The following is a 17,507-nucleotide window of genomic DNA, read 5'->3' on the forward strand; positions in this document are numbered from 1 at the left end:
CTACAGACCCTGACAACCGTCTTCATCCTTTCTTCTGGTGCACAAAACCTCTCTTATATAAACAGCACCAAGGCTTGTTGATCTCCAGGCCACCTATTATCACTGATATACCCATACACAACAAGATTCATTACGCAAGGAACAAACATGCAACCACTGTGTCCCTGAGCTGTCAACTGACCTGTTAATGAGTGTAAAGCGCCCGTGGCTTCTATGGATTTACGACATGTTACGCCAGCAAGTTTATGTTTTGCATGAGCAAAATATTGCTAAGCGTGTTTGTGCTCTGAAAAATGCCACATTCTGATAATCCCTCTTTTGTTAAATGCAAAACATATGATGATATGAAAGATCTAAGCCATACTGTAGGAGGATAGTATAAGGTGACGGTGACCCAGCACTGTTTTAAACGCTCTCGGTTCATTTTATTGACATCCCCTGGAGAAATTAGGTCACTGTGTGTTCATTTTCATTTCTCTGGCAACGATAACATCATTACAAGTCAGTATCATCTTAAGGAAGCCACATAATGCTGTCAGAATGATTCCCTCCCATCTCTTCTGATGTGTCCAAATGTCCGATGAAGAGAATTCTGTGCATATCATGTGTCAGCATAAAGACGATAAAGATGAGAGTGAAAGGTTTTAATAAACTAATCCTGTGTTGTTTCTGGAGCCACTGTTCTTATCATTTCAAAGCACATCTATGCTGTTTGCAGAAACTGACAAAAATGTGAGCTTTTCTGTAACGTTGGTCTGCTTCTGCAAAGAAAGCCACCTGAACCAACACTGAACCCAAACCATGATCTCTGACGACCTTTAAACTTCCACCTTTGACCTCTTTAGTCTCATCTTTATTGACTGAATCCACGGGAAACTTTATGAAAACTATAAACAATGTCCAACAATCTCACTTAGAAGGTGAGATCTTGTCCTGAAGACATAAACCCAAGTGTGTATATGTAGGGCTATATTATTTTTTTATAAATATAAATATAAATATATAAATATATATATATATATATATATATATATATATATATATATATATATATATATATATATATAGCGTGTGTATGTGTGTGTATTAGTTTTGTTCAGGTTTGTGTCTAATGGAACATCAGTAAAAGTCTGTATCACCACAGTAAACAAAATTTAAGATTTCTTACAGTGCACTACATCATTTTACATTATGGAATAGGCTACGTAACAGTTTTGGCTTGGAAAAAATTTAAAATAATATATTCTTAACCCAGTATGTCTTTGCATAAAAAACAGCATATAAATGAAGTGGTAACATCGCACTGACTGTAACCGAGAAACAAAATGGAAACTAAATGACAGAAGCGAGCATTGCGATTCACACAGCACACGTTCTCGCGTCTTTGGTCTCGTTGTTACGTTTTTAAGACGCCGAGGCAAGTTAAAAACTGTTCAACTTTTAAAAACGGTGTCTCGAGACCACATGTCCTGTTTATAAACGTAAGAACGCGTCCCTTGTGAACGGCGTCTCGCATTCCGCACGCATCGGTTTTTTCTTTCAGCACCTCCAAGGATCACAATAAACATGTAGCAAACATCACAGTGATATGCAGCGGAGTCTTTGCAGCTGCTGGGCGGGCATCGAGTCGTCTTTAAACGTACCTGATTCCGCTATCCGAGCATGAGCGTTTCCTGCGCGCAGACGTGCGCCGTGAACCGCGCCAAATGGAAGTAGAGTCCAAAAACTCATCGGGCTCCGGCACCGACTGTCAGGTCTGAGTCTGAACTGTATATTCTCGGAATCCCCGAGAACTCCGCAATGTTCACACTCCTCCTCCTCCTGCTCTTGCCCTCCCTGACTGAGCGAGCGCAGCTTAAAGCTACAGGAGGCGCTTTGTGTATACGTGCGCGCGCACAGGGAGCTCGTGCGTCAACGCACTTCTCACCTTAAACAATCGGGAGTAATCTGAGGAAAGGAGAGTGTTTATGGCTTCTGATATACTGTATTCTGTAAGCAAAATTGATAGACATTTATATTGTGACTTATTTGACAGAATAAAACAATACATGAAATCCGTACAAAAGTGTGATTCTAGGCAATCTCAACCATTTTGATATTCAGATATATTGTTTAAATTTTAAAATAGGTTGAATATTTATTTTCTGTCAATGAAAATTGTAAGAAAACAATTAGCATTTTTTAAAATATGATACAATTACAAGTTTCTGGATCTTGCAAGCACACCGGATCAGCAATTTTAATGCTATCTCACCAAGTTGACCTTTGAACTTAGGGGACCTTTCATCTTTGAACTTTGACCCCAGATGCCACATGAATGGAGATACAATATCCGCCCTTCATTCCTTCACCATCTCGAGCCAGTGACCTGTGCTCCAAAGCTTTTCACAGAACCATGGTTCATGGAACTTCAACCTTTGACCTCAGAACAGTGACACACGTGTGTTTAAGTATTTTTTTTTCTCCAGTCATTCTGTACATTGGCCTTCATATGTGACAGACCTTTTCATTATGGACAATATGCCATCTGCAATTCAACCTGATAACCATCTTTAAATATATTTGACAGATTTTGGTAACCTATATATGTAGTATAAATATATCTATTAAGTCTTCCAAATGTTTTCATCTGTTATTTACATAAATACAAAAAATAATGCTTTTGAAAAGTCTCTTATGCTCACCAAGGCTGCATTTATTTGATCAAAAAGACAGTAAAACAGTTAAACTGTTTCCAATTTAAAACAACATATATTTTAAAATGTCATTTATTCCTGTGATGCAAAGCTGAATTTTCACAATCATTACTCCATCAGTCTTCAGTGTCACATGATCCTTCAGAAATCATTCTAACATGCAGATTTGCTCGATTTTGCAAGAAACATTTCTTATTATTATCAATGCTGAAAACTGCTGCTTAATATTTTGTTGGAAACCATGATTCTCTAACATTTACAAGTTTGTGGAAAGTAAGATTCACAAATGAAAGTGAATACATTTATCAAAGCTGCAATTCATAACTTTTTTGGGTTAAAGGAAAAGTTCACCCAAAAAATAAAATGTGATGTTTATCTGCTTACCCCCAGGGCATCCAAGTGTTTGTTTCTTCAGTAGAACACAAATGAAGATTTTTAACTCTAAAGCTTCAGAAAGCAGTGTTTTGAAATCGGCCATCACTATATAAGTCGTTATTTCGTTTTTTGCATGCAAAAACTATTCTCATCACTTAATAAAATGATTGTAGAACCCATGTAGTGAGATGGGCTTTGTAAGACATCTTAAGTGCCTTTTTTGGGTCTTGAGAGAGGAAATGTCATTGCTGCCAATGGAGGCCTTTCTGAGCCATTGGATTTCAAAAAACATATCTTTATTTGTGTTCCGAAGATCAGATCTGAAAGTCTGGAACGACATTTAGGAATGTATACTATATATACTAATGATGTTCAGATAGCCAGACCCACATCAAGATGTTTGGTCTGGAAACTCACCATAGACAGGGCTCAATCCGAGGGGCGGGACAAACGGTTGTCTTTCAAACTCCTTCTGCACGCGATAGGATAGCGCTACAACCAACCAGAGCAATGAAGGTGAAGCAGAGCTAGTTGAAAGATTAAACTTTCGTTGTATCCGGTCGGCAAAACTCCGAACACATCTTCCCTTCTTAAGAATGACTTCAGTGCTGTTCTTTGTTCTTTTCTCAGAGAAAAGCTTAACTCCAAGTCTTCCAGAGTCGCGGTCAAAGCTCATTCGAAAGACCGCCGCCATTCGCCAGTTTCTGTGTTTACTCGTAGCACGCAAGCGCATCTCGGCTGTCATTATGTTAAGCCCCGCCCACCGACTCTATACACGATGTGATTGGCCTGACCAGAGTTTGGCGTTTACAGCTCAGAAGTGTATTGAGAGTTGCTAAACGACACTTGCGGCAGATTAGATTTGCTGCCACTAAGGTGCGTCTAGATTTGCGTCTAGATGGTTGTGAACTTGCACGCCCATTAAACCCAGCATTCAGGAGTGAGCCTCAAAACCAGCGTAGAAAATAGCCTATTACTTATTAGTTATGATGTTTTTGAATGTAAAAACCATATGAACGTCATTCGTTGACGGGAGTTCACGGTTCACGGGAGGGATTGTTTTTAAAGCGGCAAACGAAATACCTCTGACAGGGCTCTCAAAACGTATTATTAAACAAACACATTGATTTATCTCTCATCCACCCACGATTGATAAATTTTTGTATTACTTGGCCAACCCAATTGATGGATATAACCACACACATGTGGGCGCATACTCTTCAAATATCAAGTCAAGAGAGTGCACAACGCAGCTCAAGAAAGGAATGTTTTTTCACTATTTAAGATTCACCAGCCTACTGACATGCTTACATTTTGGTAGGCCGTATGGAAAACACGTTGGGCTTTGTGAGTACTGGCCCATAAATATCAGTCTGATCCCGGATCGCAATGAACCAACAAATAAAGGTTTCTCCAGCCTGTGACAGTGTGCTAATGTATTTTCACGTACACATAATCAAAACAAGCTGTCACAATGCAATACTATCACATATATATTTAAAAAAAAACATGTTTTACTCACAAAAGTGTGTTGCATCATTCCGGTATCGAATATTACTGTTTGATTCTATGACAAGATATTTTGGATGTTTAACTTTATCAGATAAATGAAAACTGATAAGGTTTCTAGAACTCAGTCTCAGACTGAATGAAGTACAATATAATCCAGTCTTACTGTACAATATGACTTTATATGCAATTTCTTTCTTCTTTGCTGTCACTGAAATGCTGGGCAGGTTAATTTTCTGGTTCCACAGGTCCAGCAGGGTGCCCAGGGCATTTGAACTCAGACGCCTGACTGTCTCAAGGGGAAGAGGCCGCTGTGTCAGAGGACATTAACCTTTGACCTCTGGCCCCATCCATGCATTAACCTCTGTGTATCTGGTGGCCGGAGAGGAAGAGAGACTAGCGAGAGCAAAAGACATGACACGAGATGAGACAATAAGGGCAAATAAGCATGCTGGCAGCAAGACTTCACTGTTCACTCAAAGCATATGAATACATTTTGTAAGACAAGTTTTGCAACTCTTCTTCAGAAGCCTTTACAAGCATCACTAACGTCTTGAACCTCAAATTACAATTGTATTTATAAACATAAGGCAGGCACTGTAAAAACGGGAGTGTATTTGGAAGGTATTTGCAACAGCAGGTCGAATGTCAGCAGATACAAATGTACTCTCAGAGTTGTACAAAACAGTTTATGCTAAACAAATTGGGTGGAAGAATGGCAGCAAAAAATCAAGAAGCTGAGAGGTAAAATAAACAAGTGTTAAGTTTCTCTCACGGGAGCGGTCATTATTCGCCTATTCTAATAAGTTTCTGACTAAAAAACTGTGGAATTTAACTATTAAAACAGCAATTTGATGTTCACGTGCAATAAATGTGTTGTCAACTGTTTGAATAACACCTGACAGAGCATTTCTTTATATTGTTTACAATGAGTCTGCCAGGTGTAACCCTCCTGTTCGAACCGCCCACTCCAAGTGAGGTTTACTCACATTGAATTAAAAAGGAGAACTATAATGTATGGCGGAATAGCACTTCTGAGAGTACTTTTTACTGCGCCGAGTCGAAGTATTCTCAGAAATGCTATTCCGCCATACATTATAGTTCTCCTTTTTAATCCGCTTAGAAAATCGCCACGTTTTATATTCGAATGATTGTGCTTCCCCCCCTCATATCCCCCCGTAGACAGGAGATTTATGCCTTTTATTTCTGGAAAAATTCCTCAGATGACGCAAATATCGTCAATTTGCGCAGTCGGAGGAATTGCTGGCCAGTGGCTAAAGACTACAGCCAGCAGAGGGAGCTATTTCTGAATGTTTTCAACTCGTGCGTGGGGGATGGAGATCACACTCACAGCACTCAGCTCGCAGCTGCAGCCTCAGGCTTTCATGGAAACGGTGCGGCCAGCAGAGCAAAGTAAGTCTTTCAACTTCTCAAACTAATTCCTATGAAAGTTAAGCTTGCAAAGGCATGAACTGAAAACGCGGCAGACTGAACATGAGCTGTGAATCTATGCTGCGAGTGCCATCGCGTTTACCTCAGCTCTCGTCACGAGCTCATCCATGACTGTCAATGTGACTCCTGCGGCTTTTTTGGCTGTGAGACTCCCTCAGCGGTTAAATCACATTATATTGAACAGACACGTTCAGTTTTTAATTGTAGTGTCTGTTCTCTAGCTGAACTGATTTTATGAAAATGAACGCGGTCGTGGTGGGAAAGTGATCAGTGATTCAGTAATCTAGTAGCGGTGGCTTTGGGAGTGACCGTGTAGGGCAGCGAAGCATTCTGGGAATTGTTGTCTTTCATCCCCATGAGACAAAATCTTATCTCAGTCTAGAAAGCACCAAATAAAATAAAAATTCACATTTCTACTACATTAATGACCCAGTTTAAATACATATTCATCTTCCCAGCGCTGAAGTACAAAATGTAAACAAAATAAGCCACACTCTGATTAATGTATATGTATGTATAGAAAACTGACTTCTAAGGGGTCCTCCCTGCCTTTGGCCCTGGGTACTCGGTACCCTTTAAAATAGAGCGAGCTTTGGTGAGACCTAAACAGATATTTAATTACCACATTTCTCGCTAGAAATTAGTGGAAAATATTGGTAAAAAACATACATTAAGACACAAACTGGCATATTTTTCTCCCAGCTCAACTGTCACTGAATGGAAAGCACAGGATTGTGGGATATCAAAGGCAGTGAAGGATACATGTATGCTGCCTTCAAACATCGATCAGATGAAGGTCTCTCAGGAGACAGGAAGTGAAGCAAACATTAGATTTGGACATTGCTTGATGCCTTCCTGCCTTCAAATGTGTCCTCCGAAGGCAGTATTTACCAGGTTTCGGACGCAGCCAACATGACACAGGAACACATAAGGGTATGGAGTCACATGACAATAGAACATAAGACAAAACCAGGAAGTGCATGACAGAACATGACAGTGAACATGAAAACCTAAAAACCTGAAACATAACCCAAACACCCTGTGACATTATCTTTCTAGTGAGTGTTTCTCTCTATAGTCCCCTTTATCTTGCTCACTGGGGTTGTAAGGCGGTATTCGTAACAGTATGAAAGTTGCTTACAAACATATAATTCAAACATATAATACATCCAACATTAAGCATAGCCAATTTAAGTTTGGAAACTTACAATTTATCTAACAGTTTAAATGTTTTTCATACAGATGGATTTTAGTAAAGGGGTCACTCAAAAAAAAATCCATTATATTTGCTGGTCCTTTGCATCATAATGTTTGAAAACCCCTGCATTAGAATACACGGAGGGGCAGGGGTTATGATCTATACTGGGACAAACCACCTGGGTGCGATCGAGAAGTTTGGGCTTCAGTTTTTAACACAAGTGCTGTCGGCTTGGTATCTTTTAAAAGTGGTCCAAGGAAGGAACAGTGGTGAACCAGCGACAGTGTCATGGACGGCCAAGGCTCATTGATGCACGTGGGGAGCGATGGCTAGCCCATGGGGTCAGATCAAATAGGCAATAGAGTTACTGTATCTCAAATTGCTGAAGAAGTTAATACTGGTTCTAACAGAAAGGTGTCAGCGTGCACAGGGCATTACAGTTTGTTACATATGGGGAGCTGCAGAGCCGCAAACCAGTCAGGGTGCCCATGCTGACTCTTGTCCTCCACTGAAAGAGCAAACAGTGGGCACGTGAGCATCAGAACTGGACCACGGAGAAATGTGAGAAGGTGGCCTGTTCTAATGAATTCCATTTTCTTTTATATCGTGTATGGCCAGGTGCATGTGTGTCGTGTGTGTTGAGTCCATGGGAAGAAGGCAAGCTGGCAGAAAAAGAAAAAGGGGGACCAACACAAAATTCTAAAGGTGTTTTTTTTTGGGGGGGGTGAAATGTGGGGACATTTCATAGGCGCAATGGTTTTTGTACCGTACAAACTGTATTTTATATCCCCTTACACTGCCCCTGCCCCTAAACTGTAAATTATTGGCAGCACAGACACACTTAAAAAAAAGAAACGAAAAAAAGAACAATGAACAAAACAAACATAATTAATAAAAAAATAAAAAATAAAAAACATAACATGAACCAGATATGCAAATATTAAAATAAACAAATTAATGATTTAATTAATCAATGAAAAAGTATAAGAAATCTAGAACAGTAAAAAAATAAATAAATAAAAAATAAATCAGATAGAATCAGGCTTTACGAAAACTATTAATTTAAACAGAGTAAATGGCACAGGTGATCACCACAGCATCCAAAGTCATGACCTAGATAAAGACGTATTCATAAATAATCAGACAGGCATGAAGGCGTAAGATTTAATATTCTGTTTTCGCACGGCTCCAAATATACGTCTATAAATAGCCCTCACAGGATTATATCTTGAACAGGAAGCTTTCAGAGCGCTCAGCGACTGATCATCGCAGGTATTAAAGAGAGCGCTCCGCTCGCAGGGGTTCAAAGTCCGTCTGAGCACCCGTTAGCCTCTTGATATCTCCATGATATGTGTCAGAAAGAGGCGGGAGGCGGTTTCATCCTTTTTTTCCTAGTCTTTTTCGCTCCCTGAGGCTCAAAGACCCAAAAAGTCTCTGAGGCGAGAGACAAGAACGTCTCTGAACAGGGTCTCTGGTGCATTCATGCCATGAAAAATGGTTTCCGAAACGACGTTCCCTGCGTTAATCAAAATTGATGAGTGATTTGAGCTTGTCGTTTCATGAATAAATAAGTTTAAAAGCTCCCCGGTGACTGACGGAGAAGAGAGTATTTACTCTAGATGTCCCTCTTTACATCTTCAGCATTTAACCTACATTCGCAGGCTCTCAAACACTTTGGCTGTCACTTCTGTGTCTTTGCTCAGATTTGAAATCTAGGTTGCCGCTAGTGTGCGTAAATGCGGCGAAATCTAGCAGAAGGACAAGTCCCGGCCTGTCACAGAGAGGTGGTTTGCGGTCTATCCTTGCTCGCGCTTTCCGACCGTGTCTTCTTGACCTACTTTGTGGTCTTTGGTTAATCCCTGGATACGAGAGAGAGTGGTCTGGGAGGGGCTGCTTTGCTTTTCTTCTGCCTCATTTGACTATCAGATGGAAAGGACAGAGCCCCTTGTAAAAACATTTCCAGGCAGCCATGAGATTTGAATGTGCCATCACAGCACTCTCTGCCGCTGTTATTCTTTCGCTCTCTGATCTTTTCCCTACTGCGTTCCCAAAGATCTATTTCTCGGAGGAGGCGTCGCATGCGTCTGAGTTGTTACTGACACCGAGACATGGTTCTCATCAGGTGACAAACAAGCTCTGACATCTTTCCTGTCATGTCGCGTCTGGCCTTGTTTCTAACTTAACGTGCCATTCTCTGGAGATGCCACCGATATTGTTTGCTTTTCTATGAGAAGGACGCTTTTCCTTGTGGGCGTTGTTATGCATTAGAACCTTCCCAGATTGAGATAAACACATTATAAAAGCCAGCGGATCGGCTTTCGAGGTGATACAGTTGGGTGAGATTTTATTACCTAGCGTTAAAAGGATCGAGTTATTGAACCTCTTGTCATCGTCGACCGTGTCAGATTGCTGATGTTGTAGTTGATAGGGGATCGTGTTTGTTTTTAGGACATGTGTTACAGACCTCAGCTTCCACTGTGGATGAAACGGAAGGAGCTCTGTATGGAGGTTTCTACTTTTTTACCCCAAAATTAAATATTTACTCACTCTCAAGAGATTCCACACAACTCGTGAGCTGTTTTCCAAGTCCAAAAGCCATATAATAGAGCTATGATAGTACAGTGGCTCCATCATTGCATCACATAAAATGTAAATTACATGAACCAAATTCTCATGTCTCTCTTGACCAAACATTGTTTAAAATTATTTTTTGAAGTTATCGTATGTCTTTAGAACACTTGGAATACATCAAATATTGAAGATGCACTTATATAAAATGTTTCATTGTAATGGCGATACTACGGAACCCATCAATTCTTTTTCTCTTAAAAGTGCAGTGTGCGAGGTTTAGCGGCATCTAGTGGTGAGGTTATGAATTGCAATCCTCCGATGGACACCCCTCCCTTTTGAAGCACAAAGAGAAGCTATGGGGGCAGACACAGGACAAAAATGTCGTCAACAGAGAGAGCAGAGAGTGACTAGCGCTCTGTTGAGAAGTTTGTCCGTTTAGGGCTATTGTAGAAACATGACGCCGCAAAATGGCGATTTCACTGTAAGGGGACCCACGGTGTATGTAAATAGAAATGGCTCATTCACTGCATTCGCACTAAAGCTGCATTTACACCAAACGCGAATAGAGCGTCTGAAGCGAGTGACTTCCATGTTAAGTCAATGTAAATATGCGTTGACGTGCGCTTAGAAGTCCTGCGGCGCAATAGACGCATTTAGCGTGCTGCAATTTCACCTCATTCACGCGAAAGAGGCCAATTGAGTGTCTTGCACGATAGGCGCATTACGTGAGAGTGATTTTATTTGGTGCTTTCTGTGCATTCGTGTATTTAAAGAGAATTCGCGTCTGACGCTCACGTTAAATAATCGAAACTTTGGCGTCTGTTCGTGCCGTATTAACCAATCAGGAACCTGCTTGCTGCTGTCATGTTGTGAAATGATGTGATAAATAGGGGCAGGCCTGCCCGGAGTCGCTCATTCTAAACAGTGGCTGTGTTTAAGGAATTGCCACTTAATATGGACTGAAAGACTGAAGGACCTTGGCGTATTATTGCATTATTATCGTATGATGATGAAAATTATTGTTACTGTTCTTTCATGCAAGTGACTCATTCAACAACACATGCTTGCTTTATACATGTGTCCAGCTTTGGACGCGCGAGTGGATTCAAAATGTTCAAGCGTCCAACTAGACGTGATAGGAGTTTGGGGGTTTGGCGCTCAATTCGCATTCAGTATGAACGCAGCATAAGGTAATAAAAACATAACGGTTCATTACGTAATGTTTTTATACTCCTTAGAAAACATAGATATATATATTATATTGTATTTCTGTCAATAGATCCTTATAAATACTAAACACTGCACCTTTAAATGTTTTGAGTTCCCTTGTGTTCACTCACAAAATGTTTGTGCCCCCGATAAACTTTGCATTTGCTCACAAAGAACAAACGTTTTGTAAACGAAAGCAAAGTTTCTTAGGGGAACGCGAGGAAATACAAAAGCATTGACAGTTTTTCCTACCATTTCACATTTTTCCTCATCACCATGTGAACCATGTGAACCCCTTCCTTGAACCACGTTTGATAGATACTGACCCCAGCAGACTGGACACATGAACTTTGAGGACAAATGTTCACTTGATGCCTAATATATCCCACCCACTAACAGGTGCCGTGATAAAAAGATAATTAGTGTTTTTCACCTCACCTCACTGGATGTTATACATGCATATATACAGTGTATATATACAGTGTGTGTATATATATATATATATATATATATATATATACATATATATAGTATATATATACACTCACTGAAAGGCGAAAGGATTATTAGGAACACCATACTAATACTGTGTTTGACCCCCTTTCACCTTCAGAACTGCCTTAATTCTACATGGCATTGTTTCAACAAGGTGCTGAAAGCATTATTTAGAAATGTTGGCCCATATTGATAGGATAGCATCTTCCAGTTGATGGAGAATTGTGGGATGCACATCCAGGGCGTGAAGCTCCCGTTCCCCCACATCCCAAAGATGCTCTATTGGGTTGAGATCTGGTGAATGTGGGGGTTATTTTAGTACAGTGAACTCATTGTCATGTTCAAGAAACCATTTTGAAATGATTCAAGCTTTGTGACATGGTGCATTATCCTGCTGGAAGTAGCCATCAGAGGATGGGTACATGGTGGTCATAAAGGGATTGACATGGTCAGAAACATTGCTTAGGTAAGCTGTGGCATTTAAACAATGTCCAATTGGCACTAAGGAGCCTAAAGTGTGCCAAGAAAACATCCCCCACACCATCACACCACCACCTCCAGCCTGCACAGTAACAAGGCATGATGGATCCATGTTCTCATTCTGTTTTGATTTTGTTCTGCGCAAATTCTGACTCAACAATCTAAATGTCTTAACAGAAATCAAGACTCATCCAACCAGGAAACATTTTTTCAGTCTTCAGATGTCCAATTTTGGTGAGCTTGTGCTAATTGTAGCCTCTTTTTCCTATTTGTAGTGGAGATGAGTGGTACCCGGTGGGGTCTTCTGCTGTTGTAGCCCATCTGCCTCAAGGTTGTGCGTGTTGTGGCTTCACAAATGCTTTGCTGCATACCTCGGTGGTAACGAGTAGTTATTTCAGTCAAAGTTGCTCTTCTATCTATTCTATATATATATATATATATATATATATATATATATATATATATATATATATATATATATATATATATATAACATATGAAATATTATATAAAATATATTTTGTCTAAATATATAAAAAATTAAACATTAACATGAAAACCTGCACAATTATAGTTAATTTAATACAGTTAACAGTATTAAATTATTAGTGTTTTACTAAGTATTAGTGAAGTGAGTGTTAGATTATGGCAAAGGTAATCTAAAAGTAAAAACAGAGGAAACGTAGTGGTGCAGGGATGACATCAAAATCTGGAAGTAGGTTTTTCCAGTTTAGTAAAATAAGGTCTTTGGTAAACATAACTTGACCATACTTTGACATTTTGTTCTACACTGTAAACTACACAAACAGCATTCGGGTTTTGGAATGACATGAGGGTGAATAAAATTTGACAATTTACATTTATAGTTGAATCCTTTAACATGTTATCAATCAAATGGACCCCCTTTATATTAAGTGGCCTTAACTACTATGTACTAACATTATAATTAATAATTTGATACAATGCAGTTATTGTGTACATACATGTTTTTACATTGTAATTACATTTAAGGGGGGGGGGGGGGATGAAATGCTGTTTCATGCATACTGAGCTTTTTACACTGTTAAAGACTTGGATTCCCATCCTAAACATAGACAAAGTTTCAAAAACTACTGTTGGACGTTTGATGGAGTATTTCTGTGTCAAAAATACTCATTCTGGTTTCTCACAAGTTTCGGAGAGTTTTTTCGAGTATGGTTCGGCTTGACGTCGATAAAGCGGAAGGTTTTTTTATGGAGCGTACGGGCTCTTCTCCCGGAAGGGTGCGCGCGTGCGTGACTAGAGCGAGAGAGGAAATGCACGTTCATAAACACTCACTCAGCTGCAGATCCACTCGTCCGTGAACTCTTATGTCGTTATAGTCCACGCCGCGCTCCACTTTATTCCTATGGGTGACATCAAACGACTTCAACGCTTCAGCACAGCATTTTCTGGAAGGCAGCGCTGCATTTGAACCGATTTAAACGCAGAAATGACAAGAAGCTTCACAACATCGCTTCAGTCGTGTCGCAAAAGTGGATCTCCACGGTCACTGCTGTCACAGGACTTCACGAAATCAACAGTTACCAAAGAAGTGTGTTTTTGTCGGAGCGGTCCCAGCGATAAAAGTTCACGGTCGTGCTTTGGAAACAGGCAGCGAGTAAAACTGCTTCAAATGTCTATGTTGTTGGCTATTGTCGCGTAAGTAAACATCAGTAAACGACACGATCGTGTATAGCGTTAGTTAATTTATCAATGGAGCATGCGCTCTATGGTGTGTGTTTAAATACATTTGTTTAGCTGACCACTATAGGTGTCGGTTTGTTTATTGTAAAACCACCCAAACATAAACCTAGCGTTCTCACAAAGCGTGCTTCGTCATTCAAATGTGCTAACGTTACTCCATTGTTGTTCTATGTATAACGTTACACTAGTCTGACGTGCAAAACCATTTTGCTTGCTACTGCTAAGGTTTAGTCGCATACAATAGTCCATAAACCGAATCATGTCCTCATAAACTGCGAGTAAACACACACAAATGTTGACAGGCCACTAAATACAGTACATACCACAGAGACGGACGTCCTGCTGTTGCTGTTTCTCCTTTTCAATTTATTTCAGCCTCCAGATCTGATTCTGGATCATATCTGTATTAGTTGAATCTGATTGATAGCCATGGTTTATTTAGGGTAGCGTTTTCTTCTCCACGCTTGAGGACGTCACCGCTTTGTGCGCACTCGTCATTCTTTAGCTCCGCCCACACGATACGCCTCCAGGCGCTCGATTTTTTCCGGAAAGACTCGGTACAGACTATATTTCTTTTATAAATATAATTTTCGGAGATATGAAGGATGCAATACTACTCTATAGGTACTCAAGATTGACATGAGATTGACTGAAACTGAGTGTTTCGACCCCCCTTTAAAAAAATGCCTGCATGTAATTACGTCTGTAATTAATTACATTTGTAATGACATAGTTGGCACTTCCCTTACACCTAACCCTAACTTTAAACTGTCCCACACTACCACACCTGTCCCTAACTCTACCCGTATCCCACCTCAATATCAGTGCTTTGCTATACAATTTGAACACAGTAAGTACATTGTACTTATATTTTGATGTAAGTACATAGTACTTAAAGCCACCTAATATAAAGTGGGGCCAATCAAACTAAGAGAGATTTCTATAATCTCTATAATGTTAATTACACCCAAAGGTCACGTCCTAATGAAGTTCTGGAAGGTCAAAATCAGCCTTTGACTTTAAAACAGCCCAATCTGCATTGTTTGCATGAGGTCCACCTGTGGGGGAAACTCAGCTGTCAGCGAGACCCCCCTCACCCAGTGAGCCGATCAGAGGACAAAAAGACAACTCCGCAAGGTTGCAGTGCCTCTCTCTCTCGCGCTCTAGACCGGTCGCTCAGGGGGAGGAGGGGGAGAGCGGCCATGGCCCCCCCGGGCACATTTCCTCTGTTCCCACGGGGGCATTGACATTCAATTGCCCCTGTTTGCTCATTATCAGAGCAGCATGGAACAGTCTGAGGCTGTTTTAACAGGCTGTACGTAGTAGAGATAAAACTCCCTGTTCAAGGGGGGAGTCTGTAGTCCACAACAACCCTGTCTCACTCTCTCTGCTTTTCACACACTCACATTGTAATTGTAGATATTACAATACGTTTGTAGTGTATGACACGTCGCTACTGAAACCAAAGATGTCCTCTATCTACTAGTGTTGCAATAAAATACGATACAAACACAATGACAATACAAAAGTTAAAATTAGCATCAATATTTCATCAGCACAGATAAAACAACTGACTGCGCCACACACCTCTATCTCACATTGGAATCTGTCAAGTCCATACTGACAACATCTACTCACCCAAGATTGCATCCAAGTGTGCTTAGCTTAGTTTTTTCTTCTTTTGTGACTCCACACACACTACTGCGGCCATCTCCTGCACATCCACATTTGTTTAATCTGTCCTGCTTTTCCTAGCAACGTGTTTCTGTGTAAGTTTGTTTTGTTCGGAACGATTTGAAAGCCTGGTAGTGTATGATCCTCAGTTGTTTAGTGCAGGGGTCCCCAATCTCGGTCCTCGAGGGCCACTATCCTGCACAGTTTAGCTCCAACCCCAATCAAACACACCTGAAACAGCTAATCAATGCCTTTTTAGGACCTAGTAAGGCTTTGGTTAGCTGTTTCAGGTGTGTTTGATTGGGGTTGGAGCTAAACTGTGCAGGACAGTGGCTCTCGAGGACCGAGATTGGGGACCCCTGGTTTAGTGTATGATGCCTAATTTTTCCATTTACAAAGTCGGCCAGGGTATGATGCCAATTGTTTTAAAATCCTTTCAGAATTTGTTCATCAGGAGTTGATTCGATATGTAATGTTGCAATGTTGGCAATTTCACAAAACTAGAAGACTTTTTGAATGTAAATAAGTGATATGCTTTTTTAGAAAGAAAAAAATAAAACATGAAAAAGAAGAATCGGGGAGAATCAATAAATAATGAATGATTTACTGCCAGTGTGTGAATAATATGCAATTATGTACTGAATAAAAATTAATAAGTAGTCTGTATATAATCTTATTACACACACACAAAAAAGGGTGTCAAAATTGTACCTTTAGGGGTACAACAGCTTGTCGCTGGGGCAGTTCCCTTAAAAGGACAACTTTGTACCATTTTTACCACAAAAAGTGTCATAGTAGTACCCTAAGGTACACATTTGTACTCAAAGGTACTTATATGCACCTTTTAGGAGTAAAAAAGATACAAAGATGTCATTTTAAGGGTACTGCCCCAGCGACAAGCTGTTGTACCCCTAAAGGTACAATTTTGACACCCTTTTTTCTGTGTGCAAGTACTTAACTTTTGGAATCGGATTACATAATTCAGATTACATGTAATCAGTAACTACCTGGGAGAGATCTGGGAGAGGCGACTATGTGATTAAATGGGCGCATTCTAGTTTTGATGTGTCACATCACTTATTTGCAGTGTAGATACGGTGATACTAGTGCACTTGGACAGCATTGCAGTCCCAGATGTATTTCTCGTCCCTCTGAGACGCTCACAGGCAGTCGGGTGGATCCACTCCAGGGAAATCTCAGCATACGGCACTGCAGATCAATGGCTGCTGACTACACTACACAAATACATTTCCATGACACAGTGATATCAATGACGTATTGCTTTCTGTCTTTGAATGTCATCATATGTGCAAAGATCAAACATTATAAATGAGTGTAGAGAAAATATGAATATTCTAGGTAAATATCAAAGATTAATAAATAAATGAGTTGAGGTGGAATGCATTTACTGGACAAATACAAATGGAGTTTAAATGAGTCACATCAACCTTGTGCTCCGGTCAATAGCAGCCGTGACCCTTCATAGTGTGAAAGCGATGGCCTTTTTGGCCCCTCATTGCCCCACTGTTATCTGTGTCTGGCAAACAAATATAGCCTCTACTGTGAAGTCCATGTCCAGAGTTTTTTTTTTTAAATGTCAGGTTATAAAACAGTTGCGAAATGTCAGAAACATCTGGCCCTCTACAAATATTTTGCTATTAAAAAGAGAAGTTTGCAGCTCCCCTATAATTTATGCTGGTAACAGATCAAATGTTGATGTAAGGATGACCTCTACGCGGCCGTCTGTGATTAAACAGTTTCCAACTGCTGAAAGCAAATTATGGAGAGCAGAGAGATAAAATATTCAGTCTGACCTTCAGATGGCCCTGAAACACAATCTCCTCTGAATAATCTACGGGTCACTAACTTTGTCCTTCACACTGTGAAAATCTCACCCGCCCCTCACACACGCACTCCTCTCTTACTGTCTCGCTCTGTCTCACTGTATTTATCTTCCTCCTCTGCCTTTAAAAGGAGTAGTTCATCCAGTAATGAAAATTCTGTCATCATTTACTCACCCTCAGGTCGCTGCAAACCTGCATGATTTTCTTTCTTCCATGAAGCACAAAAAGACATTTTGAAGAATGTTCATGCAACGAATTCGAAAGTAAAAAGTGGTCTCC

At 40.3% G+C, this 17,507-nt stretch overlaps 1 protein-coding gene across 2 annotated transcripts in view; it reads right to left on the reverse strand.

Annotated features, from left to right (window-relative positions):
* nrip1b (nuclear receptor interacting protein 1b) overlaps positions 1 to 1,844 on the reverse strand; it is a 38,856-nt gene extending 37,012 nt beyond the window's left edge. For both annotated transcript variants that reach the window (XM_067432662.1, XM_067432663.1), the window contains exon 1: positions 1,644 to 1,844. The gene's annotated coding sequence lies outside the window, so the exon portion shown is untranslated. The remainder of the gene's footprint in view (positions 1 to 1,643) is intronic.
* Between the last annotated feature and the right edge of the window lie 15,663 nt (positions 1,845 to 17,507).

Source organism: Pseudorasbora parva, chromosome 23 (genome assembly GCF_024679245.1).
Source record: "Pseudorasbora parva isolate DD20220531a chromosome 23, ASM2467924v1, whole genome shotgun sequence".
Classification (NCBI taxonomy): domain Eukaryota; kingdom Metazoa; phylum Chordata; class Actinopteri; order Cypriniformes; family Gobionidae; genus Pseudorasbora; species Pseudorasbora parva.